The sequence below is a fragment of the Sorex araneus genome, chromosome 11, assembly GCF_027595985.1.
Source record: "Sorex araneus isolate mSorAra2 chromosome 11, mSorAra2.pri, whole genome shotgun sequence".
NCBI classification, from domain to species: domain Eukaryota; kingdom Metazoa; phylum Chordata; class Mammalia; order Eulipotyphla; family Soricidae; genus Sorex; species Sorex araneus.
The window spans coordinates 13,004,754-13,022,497 of NC_073312.1; the positions used below are offsets into that span (position 1 = coordinate 13,004,754).

A 17,744-nucleotide genomic window follows, 5' to 3' on the forward strand; every position below is an offset into this window, starting at 1 on the left:
TGAAGCTGGATCCCTTGGGCCGTGGCACTCCCCTTGGGTCACGGGCACAGCCTCCGGGCAGAGGCGGCTCACGGGGTTCCAGCATTGCCCAGTGCTTTCCTGACACCCCCCGGGCTGGTTTCTTGGCAGCCCCAGAGGAGAAGCTCTGGGGTGCTGGGGGTGACCCCTGCTCTAGTGTTCTATGGGGAACCAGTGTGCATGTTGCAGCTGGTTGGAGGGACCAAGTGGGAGGCAGCAGAATCGTGGGAGATGGCTGACCCACCTCCTCCCCGGTACACTGGCGCTGACTCCAGAAAATTCCTGGAGCTCTCAAGTCCTGTGTGGGAACCCAAGGGGCCCGGGAGCCCAGATCCTGTTGGAGCGGCAGTCCTCCAGGAAAGACAAAGTGCCCTAGAGACAAGGCTCCTGGATGATAAGGAGAGGAGTCAAAACTTAACATTTTTTTTTTAATTCTTATGTGCTATTCTTGAAGAACTAGGCACATATGGTATTTTTTCTATAATTTTTAAGACTTGTAAAAATTCCTTAAATTTTAGAAGACGGCCAGTGGAAATAAAACTTAGAGAAACCGATGGTCAGGATCAAAGTGGGCGCCTGGCTCAGAGTAAGACCAGAGGAAGGGGTCCCCGAGTCTTAGAGATCTCCGTGGGTCCCGAGGCCAGATCAGAAAAACTCGTAGGTATGAGACTGGGGAGTGGAGAGAAGGTTCCAGTGAGGAGTTTCGAGAAGCCCCAGTGAGCTTTGCCTGGGGTTCTGCTTTGAGCAGAGGTGGGGGCTGTCTCCTTTCATGCCCAGGGGTGGGGGATCCTCACAGCAATTTCCCTTCAGCTGCCCCCCCCTCCCCCCCCGTGCTTCGGTCGTCTCCTCCTGCAAGGACTCTGGGCTGGGCCCTGTCACCTGCTTGGGCCAATGGGACATCAACAAACAGTTAAAGAGGTGTGAGTGGGAGGTGTGGAGGCCGGCCTGATCAGTGTTGTCTTCCTGAAAGGAAATCCAGGCTCCCCAGCAAGAAAAGGTGACCCCACATCAACCTCAGAACATGAAGGTGAGCTGCGCTAAACCACACAGGCCCCGGCTCTGCATGCCAGCAGCCTGAGGGACCCCGGCCAAGGCCAGCAGGACCACTACCAGGGCCCACACTGCTGCCCCCTGGAGTCCTCTGTCAAGTCCTGATTATTTCCTAGCCTTCTGTCCTGAGACGTTGGTCATGCTCCAGCCTCCTGTGATGCAGTTCCGTGCACGGTGAATGGCCAATGAATAATAGTGCAGATATTTTTCACTGTCATTTGCAATTCCTGATCGCAAAACCTCCTTCGGGAGCCTAGGCTACCTCTGGGAACGTCTGGTGCCCACGTACCACAGAGGGGGGTCACAGTCCCGCTCATACTTCCTCCCAAGCATGAAGATCTGCTCAGGAAGTTTTGAAAGCTCCCCTCCGCCTCCGCCTTCTTCCTTTGCTTCTGCTGCTGGCCCAGGGGGCCCAAATCCATCTCCACAGTTGTCACGCAGACAAATTTCATTGACCTCAGGGCAATTTATTCTGCTGTGCGAAGCAGCTGGAAGACACACAGAGCTCCCTCTTACCAGAGTGATAAACTCTCAGGGCCTACATTTGATTTTCTGTTTCCCTCACCACCAGATGAAAAGCGGAAGGAAGGTACTGACAATGAAAAGGTGACGTGACTGTACCCTATCCACCATCCAAGTGCCGATATTTCACCATCATTGTGCATAGGAGTCCCCTCCACCCTTCCAACCCACTCCATTTTAATTGAGATTTTGTGGTTTGCAATGCTATTAGTGGTTTCTCATGCACACGATTCCAACACTACACCCATCACCGGTACCCTCTCTCTCTCTGTCCCAACTTCCTTAAGACTCCTCCCTCCCAAACCCCGACTCCCAACTCAATCATGTGGATCAGTTTCCCCCTTATGTTGCCTTTGACCTTTGTTGCTACCTTCTTTCAGCCCATTCCTGGCCCACAGGGTAACCTCGGTCCTGTCATCAGAATCTAATAGTTTGTTTTCACAGGACACTGTGTTCCTGTGCTTCCTTAAAGATATGAGAGCAGCTGGTATTTCTCTTTTCCTCTTGACATTTTTCATTTATCATGATCCTCCTTAGTTTCATTCATGTTGTAGCAAAAGGCAAATCTTCTTGCTTAGATGAGAAGTATTCCACAGTGTATATTTTCCACAACACCTTCATCCACCCACCTGTTTTGGGCACTTGGGTTGTTTCCAAATGTTGGCTATTGTAAATATTGCTGCAGTGAACATGGGTGTACAGGTGTCTTTTCAAATTCATGTTTCTGTTTTCTTTCAGCGGATATCTAGAAGTAGGCTTCTGAGATTGTATAGTAGTGCTTTGTTTGCTAGTTTTGAGAAATTATATCATTTTCCAGAGATGTTGGGCCAATTTACCGCCCCTCAGCCCACCCCCACCCCCCGATAGTTGCTGTTTTAAACCACGAAGATTTGAATGTTTATCATGGTATGTGTCAAATGCCTCATTACGTTTGCAATAAGCAACTTGCCCTGTACACAATGCACAATGCATGCCTAATACATTAATCCTCTCGTAACCTTTATTTAAGGAGATCTGGAATAAATGAAGGAAAAACAGTATATCATCATAAGGTCTGGCACCCAGCTGTGATTTAGGTTTAGACATTCAATCTCCCATGACTCATCTCCGGCTTAGAGATCTTATCTTAGTGGTAGTCCCAGGGTCAAGTGGATATCAACAATGATGGATCCTCTTTTTCCTTTGACTTGCATCAGGAGACCTGAAGAGTGTTTCCAACCAAGTCCCTTCCCTACTTTCCCCAGCCCCATGGAGTGGTTCGAGGGCTTTGGGAAGAAGCCAAAGGGTTCAGAGAACAACACCCCAGATTGTTGAGCTGAGTCGCTCCTTGGAGAGTCACCAGCAGTGCTGGAACGAGGCACTTGGCAAAGTGCATACCCAGATGCCATCAATGGATGTGAACTCGGTCTTCCTTCTTTCCTAGAGAGAGGAAGTGAAGGCGATCACGGCTAATGCCCACAACTGCATCTGCATTTCACAGAGGGCAAAAAAGAGCTCTGCAATGTATTAACTCTGGTAGCTCTCAAAACCACCAAGTGTGTCTTTTGGCACTGTGTTTGTATATGCTGAAACATTATTTCAATAATTGGCTAATGGTCACATCTAGAATGATGTGTATAATCTGAAAATAAAACAATCTCAGGAGGGCCCTTTTTCTGAGAGTGATTTAGTTCGTGAATCAGATCTTTCTGACATTTGTCCCTGGTGGAATTTCAACGCCCAGGTTTCTCCTAAAGAAGTGTAGTGCATGCCCAGTTCCCTCTAAACCTCTCGGCTGTGTGAACCTTTTTCTTTTTTCTCTGCAGGCTTGCCCTCAGCAGCCGCAGCTACTTGGGGGAAATGGCTGTGCGGGTCTATACCTATACGTCCTCCAACCAAGGACAAAACTCCAGGGCAGTTTCCCCGGGGGTACTGTGGCACCCTCACATGAAGTACCTTATTTGGGGGGAAGGTATCTGAAGGTTGCCTTCTGAGTGCATGCCTTCGTTAGCTTGAGATGTCAGAGGTACCTTTGACTTTATCACAAAAGCTTGGGCTTAGAGAACCTCTGGGTTTTGACCTAAGACTCCCCTGAATGATGTGCACCTCGGAGTGTTAACAATGGCTCCCAACCATCGAGTCAGGAATCAAGGACTCAAAACCACGGCGCGTTATGAATGGCCCAGTTGGCTGGTGTACTCAGGGGTGAAGCCTAAAACAAAGTCTCTGGTTGGGGACATGGCTAGACTACAAATTAGAAAAAATGATGCCCAATCAAGGAAGTTAAGAGCTAAAAACAAAAGCCAGTGAAAATTGAGTGCAAAGAGAAAACAACGGAACCCAATGATATTTTCAGCAACACAAACACGGACTGCAGGAGTAGAGGAGGGGGGAGCACCAAGAACCTTTCTAACATAGAACTTTGACCCTAGATCCTTAGCTCAGGAGGAGAAAGACTATCAATAAATCTGAACTCTTCCGAGTAGGTTTACTTTGCCGTGGCACAGGTGTGGCAATGGTTATTATAGGATTTAGCCAGGAAGTAGATGTGTTTGCATTTCAGGTGCCCGAGTCCGCCAGTAGAAGAGATGTGTCAGGATAAGAGTCGGTGGAGAGCAGGAATGTCTCTGGAGAGACCTGGCCATGCCAGCTGCTCCTTGGAGACAAATCAGGGAGGTGTGATGAGACACAGTTGCCACCTCTACATGCACGGAAGAAGTAGGATCAGTTCCCAACCCAGTAGTCAACCAGGTATATGGGATAGGCGAGGCCCTGGAGGTCGAGCTGGGCCCGTGGGATCAGCACCCCCAACCCATCCCACACCTGCTGCTTCCTTATCTGCCTTTCTGCCCTTCCCTGGTCCCAAAGCCCAAACAGGAAAGAGATACGGAGAAGGAGGATTTGGAAAAGGCCTTTCGGATGGAAACACTGCAGAGAAGACAAGACAGCACGCTCTGCAGTCACCTGCGATGAGAGAGTCCTGCCTACTGGAGAGCAATCAAGCATTTGAACTGCCAAGGGAACTGTCTTCCTGTAAGAGCGAGTTTCAGGCCCCCGACAACCTTTCTTGAGGGCAGGAATGACAGCTTCCAAGCGGAAACATTTTAGCTTGCAGGCCTTACTGAGCTGCCAAGAAGAATGACTTCAGGTGGGAGACTAAGAACTTCTCCCAGAAGGCTGTCTTCAAGGTCAAGAGAACCATCTGGAGCTGAAAGGAGAGGGCCAGCAGCAGGCAGGGCCGGGCTGCACGAGGCGGGGCTGACCAGGCGCAAACGGGCATCTGGGCCCCCTGCAGTTCCCAGGTTTCATTCCATTCTTTTCTTTTCAAGATAAAAATGCAGAAAGCAAAGCAAAGCAAGCTGGCACAGGAAGCGATGGTAAAAGATGGCATGCCCAAAATAATCTCAGTGGAGTAAAAGGCAATTGAGAGGATGAGGTATTAGTTTAGAAAATCTGGGAAATTCCTAACAACAACAAAAAAAACCTCTCGACTGGGCTGGAAAGATAGTAAGGTGGGTAGGATACTTGGCCTTGCATGCGGCTGACCAGGGTTTGATCCCCATCACCCTGGATGGTTCCCTGAGCCCTTCCAGGAGTGATCCTGGAGCACGGAGCCAGGAGAAAGCCCTGACCATGGCTGGGCATGGCCCCTAAACAAAAATCCAAGGCGACAAAACCGTAACAATGGCAAAAGGGGGACAAGTGGAAAGGTCTGTGCCTGCAAGCATTCCTGCTACTTCCCCTCTCCCTGTGATCGTGCCAGAGGTGGATTAGGAATGGGGAGTCGGCTTCCCTCCAAAGCGGGTGACACATGACAATGCTCTCGTGAAGCAAGATGGGCTAAATCTGTTCCCTGAGTTCCAACTCCCACCCATTTGCAAGCGAGAGAGTGGTATGTGGAACTGAAGCTCCCAGATGGCACGCTTCTGAGTCCCTCACAGATAATAACTCTGGCTGATCTGAGGCTTCAAAACACATACTTAGGGAGTGAGGTAAATATGTATATTTATGCAGTGGATTAGGAAAACCTTTTCCAAACAAACTTGGGCGTTTACATCACAGACCTTCCGTCTCCAGAAAAGTGGTTAGGCTCAAATAGGTCAACCTCTTTTCACCAGTGTGAACTCTTTCCAGAGAACAGTGCCTTCAGTAAGTGCAGTGAAATTATCAGAGAAAACCCCAAGAAAAATAATGGAGCCCTCCCTTTGGGCCACGACTCTGCATTACTTAAGGGGCAAAAAAAGATGATCTTACGCTGTAGGGAGAGGACAAACTATGACAAGAAAGGAGACAAAGTCAGAACAAGCTGGAACTCTGTGGAAAAGAGAAGAACCTGTCTTTACTTCCTTCTACTTAAATGAGCTCTTTTAGATAAGGGATAGAATGATCTAATTCTGGCGGGTAACATATGTGTTTTTCATCTGCAAAGCATCTTCATTTAAATAAAATTAACTCCATGAAATAGACACAAATATCTAGATTGCTCGAAACTCACTATGATTTCTTTGAAAATGTGTTTTTTTTTTTAAATTTGATAAGTCCTCGTGATGCCCTTGCAGATACAATGGAGTACTTTCAAATAGTTTCTTTCTTTTAAATATGCTCATAATTGCATTTACCAGAATTTCAATTATCTAATAGGAATATTTTGCTCTATAGGAGTCATTTAAAAAAAAATAGGTATCTAAACCAGCGGTTAAACACCAGGCCTCAGAAACAGACTGGCTAGTACAGAGGTTAAATGGTTTGCACGTAGCCTCGCCTGGTCAGTTCAGACCACAGCACCGTGTGTGGCCCCCACCCCTCGCCCCCACCCGCCCAGCCACTGGCACAGGACTAAGCCCTGAGCACTGCTAGATATGGCCAAATCAAAATCAAAACTAAAACAGATCAACGGGAAAATAGCAAAGTGTAGACAAATCCCTAAAGTATTATACTATAAGACTTTAAAGTAACAAGACAATATCCTCTGATGTGCCTATCTGCTTACATATGGTGCAAGTAAAAAGCCTTGGTAAAGGACGTTTGCTAAGTGCATAACCGAGGGAGCTCCTGGGGTGAGGGGGGGTTGGGGGGAAGGCCCTGGGCAGGGAGCCAAGGGGCCTCAAATTCATCATCTTTTATTTTTATCGAAAATTTAAAAAATGGCCAGTGGCTATTATGTGCCTATTCTGCTAGGTGGTGGTAACAAGATAGCTGTTCCTCATTATTTTTACTCTTCTGTTTTCCTTCTCTTTCTACTTCATAGAAAGCAATGTTTTAAGGAAAAGGCAAGCCCTACTGAGCTTGATCGAACTCAATTATGACTCTGCCAACCATGGGAAGGAAAGAAATAAAACTACAGTGATAGAAATCAATCCTGACCTTTGTGCCAGGCCCTTCCGTGGCATTCTTGGATCACAATGAATCAGGCAGCAAGCAGAAGTGGGGGCTGTGGGTCACTTCCGGTTGCTGGCCCTGCCTGATTTTTTCCTGCTCTCGGATCCCTCCTCCTCCCCCTCCCCCTCCTCCCCCTCCCCCCTCCTCCCCCTCCTACTCCTTGTTCTGTGTTTTCTGCATCATCAACATCACATTATGGTCCAAAAATACATTCCCGCACAAAGGACCTAAGCCTTGGGCAAACAGACTAAATACAGGGAGGTGTTTAAAGCCAGGATCTACTTTGTTTAACGAGGTCATGATTCAGTGGGCTCGGCTCATCTGGCCTTTATGCTGACTGGAGATTTCTCTCCCAGGCTCCTGTCCGGCAGCCTTCCCTGGGACTTGGTGGCAGTGCGGATGAGCTTTTTCTTCCCCGGGAGCCTGGCCCTACCCGGATAACAGGTCTGAGCCTCCTGGCTCACCTCTCCAGGATGGATTTCCAGCCCGTTTTCTGGGCCTTTCTGCACAGCCTCAGCAGCTGCACCTGCTTCTCCAGTCTGGAGCACCTCTTGCCAGTTCACCTATTCGGTCTGGTTGGCTTCAAAACCTCCCATTTGAAACCACTTGGGCTTCTGGAGGGATTTTTCAAAGCTTACAGTCTTTAGAGACTTAGAGCAAAATGACACATGGCCTGGAATTTCCACAACTGTTTCTGTAGAGAAAACTAGAAATGGAGAGGAATGCATTTCTGTAGCTGTGAGTTGAGCCCCCAGCCCCAATCCTATTTGAGGTTCCTCTCTGAGAACTCCGTTTCAATTTCTCTTTATTTATTTTTTTATTTTTTGCTTTTTGGGTCACACCCAGCCAATGCACAGGGGTTACTCCTGGCTTTGCACTCACGAATTACTCCTGGCGGTGCTCAGGGGACCATATGGGATGCTGGGAATCAAACTCGGGTCAGCTGCGTGCAAGGCAAATACCTTACCCACTGTGCTCTCGCTCCAGCCCCTCAATTTCTCTTTAGATCTGCTGCTTTCCCCCATATTCATCCATAGGTCTGTGCAAATATCTTCCTGGTGTAGTATGGCAGAACGAGAAAGACTAAAGCAATCCTGTTCTAGGTTACCCTCTTAGAACTCCTGTCCAATTTCTCTTTAGATCTGTTGCTTTCTCCAAATTCCTTCATGTGCAAATATTCTCCCGGTGTGGAATGGCAGAATGAGAAAGAGTAAAGTCTTTGGAACCGGACACCCCTAGATTCAAAGGCAGCTTCCTCAGCCTCTGGGTCTTGGTCTCCTTATATGGAAGATGAAAATCATAATGCTGACATCTTTCTTTAAATATGGGATTGTAAAAACAAACTCTACTCCGGACAAACTACCAAACTGCCACTCGTCATTCAGAATCTAAGTACCCACTAGCGATGGCCATCAAGAAAATGACATTCAAGGCGCCAACATGCAGGGTGACTGAATCCCGGGGCGGCCCTCAGCTCAGCTGCCCTGGAAAACAGACAAACTGCTCAAAGGGAAAAATGCGTACTGGAGCCTGGTGTTTGGATGAGATGACGGGTGAGGTCCTTCCAACTCGGGGATTCCATAATTCTATGAACATAAATTGTTTTCTAGAGGGACATTAGCATGTCTGGTTAAGTTTGCACCCATTTCTAATGTGTTACCAGACTCGCTAGAAACTCCAGTTAGTTTACTGGCTTGTTTAAGTAACATAACGAAACAGGTCCTGCGGTCACAGGGGTTGGACCGCTTCATGGAAAAACTTATCTGTAGCACTACGAGCTGAAAAAGGAATGTCAAAGGGCCTCTGCGTCCCGTCCTCTGCCTGCCACACTTGTCTTCTCTTCTTCAAAAGTCCGAGGTTGGCTGTGAAGTTTATGGAGCCTTTTTTCTCGGAGATCTTGAGGGTCCTTTCCTCAGGGCTTCCAGAAGATGCATTTCTGGGGCAGGAAGTGATGGAAGTAACCATTATTTGGAACCCCCCCTGCCCCACCACCACCAAAGTAAAAAACCTAAAAAGAGTACTGTCCTACAAAAACGCATTTTGGAATAGCATCACACATGCTATTTTTGAAATAATATTAAAGGAACGAGTAGGCGATCTGAAAAAAAATAAAAGAGGCTATTTGCAAATAAGAAAAAGTACTATTTGGGGCCATCATGGTTATATTTCTCTGAAAGATGTTAACATGAGGTTGAAATAAAAGGAAAACCTAACCCACAAAAAGAAACTCCTGACTGTGATCTTTGGGCCCGTGTGATAGCTTCTCTATAGGATGATGGACTTCTGTGTCACGGTTCACTAGGAAAGCAGAACGCATCTGCTATTGTGAGCACACACTATCTGAAATCCCAACAGGAGGCATGGAGTCACTTGCTGCACATTTTAGCACTTGAGAAGCTGATCCAATTTTCCTTAAGGATGCTTTGGCCAGCGATCAGATGGCAAGTCCTCGGAGACGGCTTTGTGCTCCGGGAGTCAGTGTGGACATAGAGATCGGTTCCATAAACACTTCATTCACATGGCACAGAGGCTTCTGATTCATTGCTGAGAGATTATCAATTAACCAAGACACTTCCCAGCGGTCCCCACCCCCAGGGGTTGTTAATGACATGCAATCCTGCAGGCCTGGAGCTGCTATTTCAAGCCCTTCTGCTCCATTAAGTTCAGCAACAGTCTACTACATCCTCGTGGAAGGGGATGTCTGACATTTCCAGAAGCAGGGGAAATCGTGGAAAAATACCATGGGGGTCGGGGGTGGGGGTGGGGGGTAGGATCTTGAGGGGAGCAGCCCAGGGGAGTGAGCACTCAGACAGAAAAGCACAGAGCTCCTCATATGGGAGGAAATGGACAAAGTCTGGGTCTGAAAAGGAAACTGAGGGAATACAGAAGAGGTTCACCAGGGTGACAGATGTGGTTGTAACATCCGGAGTCTCTCCAGGTTCCCAGCAAACCAGGGTGCAAGGGACCCTGGAAACACTGGGAAAAAAATGCAGACCCTACATGCCAATATACCTGGGGGAGATACTCTGTATCAAAAATCATGCCTTCCCGCCCCAGTGGGAGGAAGCCTGGGGTGAAGCCGAGAGCTCAGCAGGGGGAGGAGTGGGGAGGGATGCCCTCACCTTAGACTCCTTAAAAGCAAGACTTTTTGCATTGAGGGTTTAGCTGTTGGAGTCTGGAGCAGGTGGTGGGAGAGCGGAGAGGTTTGGGCAGGTTTGGCCAGGATGAGCCCGAGTTGCCAGCATCCCAGCAGCCAGCCTCTTGGGTCACATTTAGGGCCGATTCTACTGAACTTCAGCCTCCCGCCCAAAAGGTGATAGAAGTCCTTGCCTCACAATTCTCCTCGATCTCCTGATGGAACCCAGGGAGCATGGGGTGGGGGACTAGAGAACCTACAGAACCAGAGAGAAAATGAGCATGTAGGCAAGTGTCCTCCCTAATGAACAGACGCATCCACCTGACATCCAATTTGCCAGCTTCTACAGGAGAGACAGAGAGAAAGTGAGGGATCAGGGAGAGAGTGACGGGTGGGGAGGAGCTGGGAGAGAAAGGGTAGAGAGAGGGCAGGGGAAGAGGTGGGGGGAGAGAAAGAGAGAGAGAGAGAGAGAGAGCGCTGTAGGCAGGAGCAGGAGCTGGTGCATCTGCAGGCTGTCATTGGCATGGGGCCAGCAGAACAGCTTCCCTTTGAGCCTCTGCTGTGACCCTCTCCGGGCTTGAGATGCTCTACTTAATCTGGAGGTAACGATCATCTCCTGCCACTCGCTTTCCCTGGTGTCGATGCTTTTCTGTTTAGTTCTATTTTTAGCAGACATTTAGCATCTGACAGGTGACAGCTCCTAAATTCTAATTATTTATTAAAAATAGGATTCCCCCCCAGGTAGCGGTGCAGAGCAGAAGGGACATTGACTGAGGAGGGAGCTACCTGGTCAGGGAGAGGGATTGGATGTAGCTGGAAAACAGCATCACAGGGAGGAACAGAAACTGCCTGATCAACACCCGCTCTCAGTCAAGGGAACGAAGAGCCCCAAGTTATGCAACAGACAGACTCGGAGGTGGCTGTGCCAAGAGTCGGCTTCAATTTGCCCGCACCCTGTTCTGAACGAGTGACCTTCTTGGAAGGGGGTGAATGCAACCTGCTATTTCTGGCAGCAGTTCCGGTTCTCAGGCTCTTTATTCTACCAGTGCCACTTCTAAAATCAGAAATATGTCGCTGCACCATGTCCTCGGTGCCAAATGCATTCTTCCAGGGATGCAGGGGGAAGTCCTGCATATACTGGACTTTGGTAAAGAAAGAAAATTTACTGGGGATATTGGTGGTGGGAAATGCACACTGGTGAAGGTGAAGGGAGAAGTGTTAGAACATGCTACAACTGAAATCCTGTCATGAACAACTCTGTAACTGTGTATCTCACTGATGCCATTTAAAATTTTTTTCTTAAAAAAGAAGAAAACTTTTCCTTGGGTGTTCTCAGACAATTTATCTGGCTCAAAGCAGGATTTTTGTGCTTTTCTAGACTGAGGCAGAATGTATAGCTATTTGTAGCCATGCACTGTCAGATGCAGAAGAATCACAACTGCATGCATGAATGCATAGCTAACCACACACCACACATATGTGTGTCTCTGAAAGTGTAGCTATGCTCACACACGTAGAACACACATGTGTACACACATGCAGAATGCACACACATGAATATATGCTATACACACCTGCATAATGCATACGTCATGCATAAGCATTCAATACATGTATCGATGTATAGCTATACACACCTTCATATGCAGAACACCACACACATAACATATATGGTATGCATTAATATATGCACACATCTATATATCATGCACACATGTGTGCAGAATACATGCGTAAATGCACACATGTATGAGTCTGTTGATATACACATGAGTATATGTGAAGACTACACATACATCCCACAATGATACAAGTGTACACATATAAAAGCAGAGCTGTATATACATCAAATATGCGTGCAGTACATATATAGCTGCATATCTCTATATCACACAGGTAGGCATGCACACCAATAAGTCCACTAAGCTCTCACTTACCACCATTGATTATTTCTTGGAAACTGTGACCTTAAGTGAAACAACTTGCAAGAAACTTGTTTGTTTCATTGGCTCATTGATAGAAACAGGAGTTCAATTCCTAAGGCATGCTTCTGGACATTAGCAACTTCTAAATAAGACGCACTATGTTTCTAATATTAAAACAAAATAATCTGAGTTGATTTGTTTTCCCAGTTGTTTCTCCAACTGTTTCACTGAGGATCAGAAGCTCTCCTGGCAGCTCGGGGTGCCAGTGGCTTGGCCATCTTGCCCATCCTTTGTCTTCCCCCCTCGTTATTCTCTTACAGCAAGTTCGTGTGAGTTGAGTCTTTCTGTAGAGATGCACCAACAACTCCCTGTGGCTCTACCCTGAGCCACTCTCTATTTACCTTGCTCAGAGATTCCCAAACTTATTTTACCTACTGGCCCTTTTCAGAAAACAAAACAAAACAAAACAAAACTCAGTGTCTGCCCTGGAAATCTACCTTCACTAAGTGAATACGCACAAAGAAGCTCTCAATTGCACCCAAGGCTACTAACAGTCCCCCTGCCACACCCAATCATTCCAGCGTTCCTCATACCCTCTTTGGGAAATACTATCCTAGCTGCTTGCCTGGTTGTGTCCCCCTAGCCCTGCCCCCAAATGCCCAAACAAGATGCTAGGCATCTCTGTAATTTAGGGCCTTTTCTTTTTATTGGACAGTCTTCCTTTCTCCACCAGTCCATCCTCCCTGAAGGGGATGAGCTAGACTCCATCATTCTTTTATTTATTTATTTATTTATTTATTTATTTAATTATTTTTTATTTTGCTCTATTTTTTATTAATGAATCACTGTGAGGTACAGTTACAAACTTATGAACTTTCATGTTTGCATTTGGTTTACATCCCTCCACTGGTGCCCATTCTCCCCAACCAATGTTTCCAGTATCCCTCCCACCACCCCCACCTCAACCCCCACCACCCCGACCTGTCTCTGTGGCAGGGCATTCCCTTTTGTTCTCTCTCCTGTTGGGTGTTGTAGTTTGCAACAGAGGTATTGAGTGGCCTTCATGTTCGGTCTATAGTCTACTTTTGGTATGCAGCTTTCAACCTGAGTGTGTCCTCCTAAAATTCTCTACTAGATGTTCCCTTCTCTATCTCTGCTGCCTTTTCCCCCAGCATGTGAGGCCAATTTCCAAGCTGTGGGGCAGACCTCCTGGTTCTTATCTCTACTACTCCTGGGTGTTAGTGTCCCATTCTGTTACTTTATATTCCACAGATGAATGCGATCTTTCTATGTCTGTCTCTTTCTTTCTGACTCATTTCACTCAACATGATACTTCCCATGTTGATCCACTTATATGCAAATTTCATGACTTCATCTTTTCTAACAGCTGCATAGTATTCCATTGTGTAGATGTACCAAAGTTTCTTTAACCAGCCATCTGTTTTTTGGGCACTCTGTTTTTTTCCAGATTTTGGTTATTGTAAACAGTGCTACAATGAACATACAAATGCAGATGTCATTTCTACTGTTCCTTTTTGTCTCTCCGGGATATATTCCCAGGAGTGGTATTGCTGGGTCAAAAGGGAGCTCAATTTCGAATTTTTTGAGAGTCCTCCATATTGTTTTCCAATCAGACCAGAATCCCTAAGGTACATTGATGACAAGGTCGGCAAAATCCTCCACAACATTGTAGCCAACGGTATCTTCAAAGATGACATGCCACTGGCCACGCAAGTGAAAACAGAGATAAATAAATGGGACTACCTTAAACTAAGAAGCTTCTGCACCTCAAAAGATACAGTGACCAAAGTACAAAGACAGTCTACAGAATGGGAAAAGATATTTACCCAATACCCATCCGATAAGGGGTTGATATCAAGGATATACAAGGCACTGGTTGAACTCCACAAGAAGAAAACTGCCGACCTGATCAAAAAGTGGGGTGATGAAATGAACAGAAACTTCCCCAAAGAAGAAATTCGAATGGCTGAGAGGCACATGAGAAAATGCTCTTCATCACTAATCATCAGGGAGATGCAGATCAAAACAACAATGAGATACCATCTCACACCTCTGATACTGGCCCACACCCAAAATAACAAAAGCAACCAGTGTTGGTGCAGATGTGGGGAGAAAGGGACTCTCCTTCACTGCTGATGGGGATGCCGTTCTTTTATTTAAATCCTTCAGTGATGCTCTGTCCTAGACAATGATGTGATGCTCCAGTTTGTTTGGTGAGAGGTCAGCACTAACACTCCCGCCCAGGCTAAGCACTGCCTGGTGGTTCAGCATCTTTTCCAGTCTCCCAGGCTGGACGCTTTCCATCCAGCTGGCCAGATGTTCTAGCTCTCTTATAAACCCACCTATTCTCCCCTGCCTTTGCCCCTTGGGAGAGTCTCTCTGCTTGAAAGGCCCTTTACATCTTGCCCCAAACTAGTCATCAACCAATTTGGAATTCACTTGACCCATTGTGGAAGATGCTTCCCCTGACAGTTCCTGCCTGTTGCAGAATCAGTTTCCTCTTTTTTGTTGGGGGGGGATGGTGGAGGGAGGGGGTTGGGAGGCAGGTCCTCAGTAAACTTTCAAGGGGGCTGTGTGCTCTCTGGTGGCCCAGCCTTGCAGGCACCGTTTGTTTCCTTGACCTAACCAATATCTGGCTTCTCTCTGGTCCTCAATCAAATGATGCTAGATAGGAAAATATAAGTTGATGAACAATGATCACTTTAAAAGTTCTTAAAAAGTTGTTGGAGTTGGGGTAGGCAGTGTCCTTCCAAGCCCCGCCCCCCACCCCATACCGCTGGAAGCCCAAGCTGCCACATGCACGTCCCAGAGCCCCCCCACATAAATGACCCAACTTCACAGCATCACCACTTATCTCAAAGACAGGCCAAGCTGCTGAATCAGCCCAGACCCACAGTTCCTGGAGTGCACAGCGATATGCATGGATCCACACTTCACAATCCTGACAGTCTAGTAGAAGCACCGCAAATTAGATGGGAAAGTTGCATAGAAGCCTACTAGTTTCAATGAGCAAAACTAGATACCATAGAAGGCTCAACTAATAACAAACAGCTCAGTAAATCTCAGGCGATGACTTTTATAACACCATTGTGAGATCTAACAATTTTCACAAATCTTACTGAACTGTTTTTTTTTTAAAAACTATTTCCATTTACCATTTTTTTCGTAACAAGCAATATAAAATAAATTGTTTTGTGCCTGCTCAGGGGTAGTGGAGGGAAAACTGGGGACAGTGGTGGAGGGAAGGCCACACTGATGGTGGGACTGGTGTTGGGACACTGAATGCCCAAAACAACTGTATTATGAACAACTCTACAAACATTGGTGTTTAAATCAATTTAGGGAGGAAAAGTTATTGAGTTTCTCATCGTGCATGCCTGAACTTTCTCAAACACATGGTCAAAAGTTTAATAGTTGCAAGTGAAGTAGTTGTCATCACTAGAGTGAAGACATGATCTTAGCTGTTACTCCTTCCTCCAGCTAGCATTTACAAACTCAGTGCTATGGTTAAGACAGAGAAAACAACTCTCTCTAGAGTAGACTAGGAGGACCCACATTGGTAGAGGAAGACGAGCATTTTGGTGGTGGGTGGGGGATTAGCAAAGTTACATCCCCAAAACATACACTTACACTTTTGAACACCACATTACCTCAATAAAAAAAATTTTTTTAAAAACCCCCTGTGGAGACAATGGCAGACGGAAGGTATAAGTTAGTACGACTGGTGTTAGAATATAGGATGCCTGTAACAAATCATCACGAACAATTTTGTAAGCCGACTGTTCATATAGTGTAATAGGAAAATTGGAAAAATAAATTAATTGAAAAAATAAAAAAAACAACAAATGGTGGTGTTCCCCCTCAAAAAAAAAAATCAGAAGATCCCGTAAACTTTCAGGGTCTGAGGGCTGCACCCATGCCATTGTCAATGCCTCACCCAGAGACCTGATTTCCTCCCTCACGCCTTCTCTGGAAACACCCATCAATTCCTGTGAATAGGAATTATTCACAGTCCCCCAAGCCATGGGCTTCACTGGTGTCTGGAAGTAGACAGCTGTCCACATCACACTAAGGGCTATTTTGTCACACAGATACGGAAATAATCATGGTGAACAGCCAATTGGGTTGAAAAGAAGCAGTTTCTGTCCAGGAGAGGGGTGGGGGGGGGTCTTGAGTAACAGGAAGCCAGCAGGAGGATTCAGGCTCCGTCAAACCGAAGTCTTCTGCCTGTGGAAATATGGGACTGTGGGGTGAGAGAATCTGCCCTGTGGGGTTCCAGGCTCTTCTCTGGCTTCCCCAGGAAAGGCGGTTCTCTCACCTCCCTGGGCCATGCCCGGCTCCTCCCAGAAGATAAGGGATATGTGGAAACCAAACAGAAAATGTCATCTCTGTTCACCCTTAGAAAAGAAATCTAAGAATCTGGGAGTCTGAGCTTATTTACTTAATTTGAAAAATGCGTCAAGTGAGCGAGAAGCAGTGACACGGTCCATTTGGCAGAGGTCAAGTGTGGGTCATGGGTCCCAGATCAAGTGGCAGGAAAGCTGGCACCCAGAACTGGGCGTCAGAACCGCCCGCTCGTTGCTGTTTTGTTTGGGTCAAGATAGCACTTGGAACTTGTGATTAGGGTGAGTTCATTGACTTGGATCTGAAGAAAGGGGGAACCTCTGCAGTTGGGAGAAAAAGCCAAGACAGGAGATGTGTTTCTGACTCAGGCTGAGATTTGCTACTTAGGAGCAAGATTTTGAGGAGATGGTAGGATTTGGGGAGAAACCGAAGCATTTAGTGGGTGCAGGCCCTATGCGTGGTGCAGGCAGATGGCAAAACCTCTGAGAATGAAGACGCCCTACATCAAACGTGACAGACCTCATTTTCTAGAAATGGGACCTCCCGTGTCAACATGATTTAGTTGTTTATTCTAGAAACCTCTCCCTCAAGAATGATAAGACCGTCAACCAATAAATAACTGCACTGTTTGCATCAGGAAATGCCTGCAGATCAATTTAACCCGGGCAAGGGGCATCAGCTTGTGATTTAAACTTCACTGACTCGTCCAGACCTGTTTGAAGACCCTCGCCCCAGGGTGGTGCCCTCCCACCCTACACGATGATCTACCCCATCTCAGCTCCACCTTGAGAACTTGGCGACCAGGTCCTAAAACCCTGCCGTCACCCATGATTCTGAAACACTGTGAGGCTTTGTCAAGGGGGCCCCCAACTTCTGGCTATGAGTTCTGATCATTTTGTTTTTTCCGTATCAATGCAGGGGTCTGATGACTCTGAAAGCATGTAGCACTGTGTACATCCCGGCCCATCTTATTGGAGTGAAAGCAGGTCCAGGGAGATGAAGTAACTTCACTCCAGTCTGCTGATGCAAGTTCAGACTAGCTGCCCCTCCACGACCAGGGAATTAGGTTCCCACGGCTGCCTTCACTCTCTTCTGCAATGAGGGAACCAAAGACCCAGGAACTACAATATTCTTCCCAGCTTGCTTTCCCCTGGAATGAAAAAAAAAATGAATCCACCCGTTTTTGAAGGCAGAATATCCTGTCTTCTCTTTCTTGTGCTCTCTGTGTAGTGGAGTTTCCCAATTTTTGCCTTTTTTTTTAATTCCTAAGATGAATTGTAAGTCTTCATAAGAACCCTATCCAGTTTCTAAATTGGGCATAAAAGAGACAGACCATAAAATTCACACCCGAGGGGCTGGAGACATAGTAC

At 46.8% G+C, this 17,744-nt stretch overlaps 1 protein-coding gene across 1 annotated transcript in view; it reads right to left on the minus strand.

Annotated features, from left to right (window-relative positions):
- Positions 1 to 17,744, minus strand: part of ADRB1 (adrenoceptor beta 1) — a 66,842-nt gene that overhangs the window by 32,793 nt on the left and 16,305 nt on the right. The gene's annotated exons all lie outside the window — the stretch shown is intronic.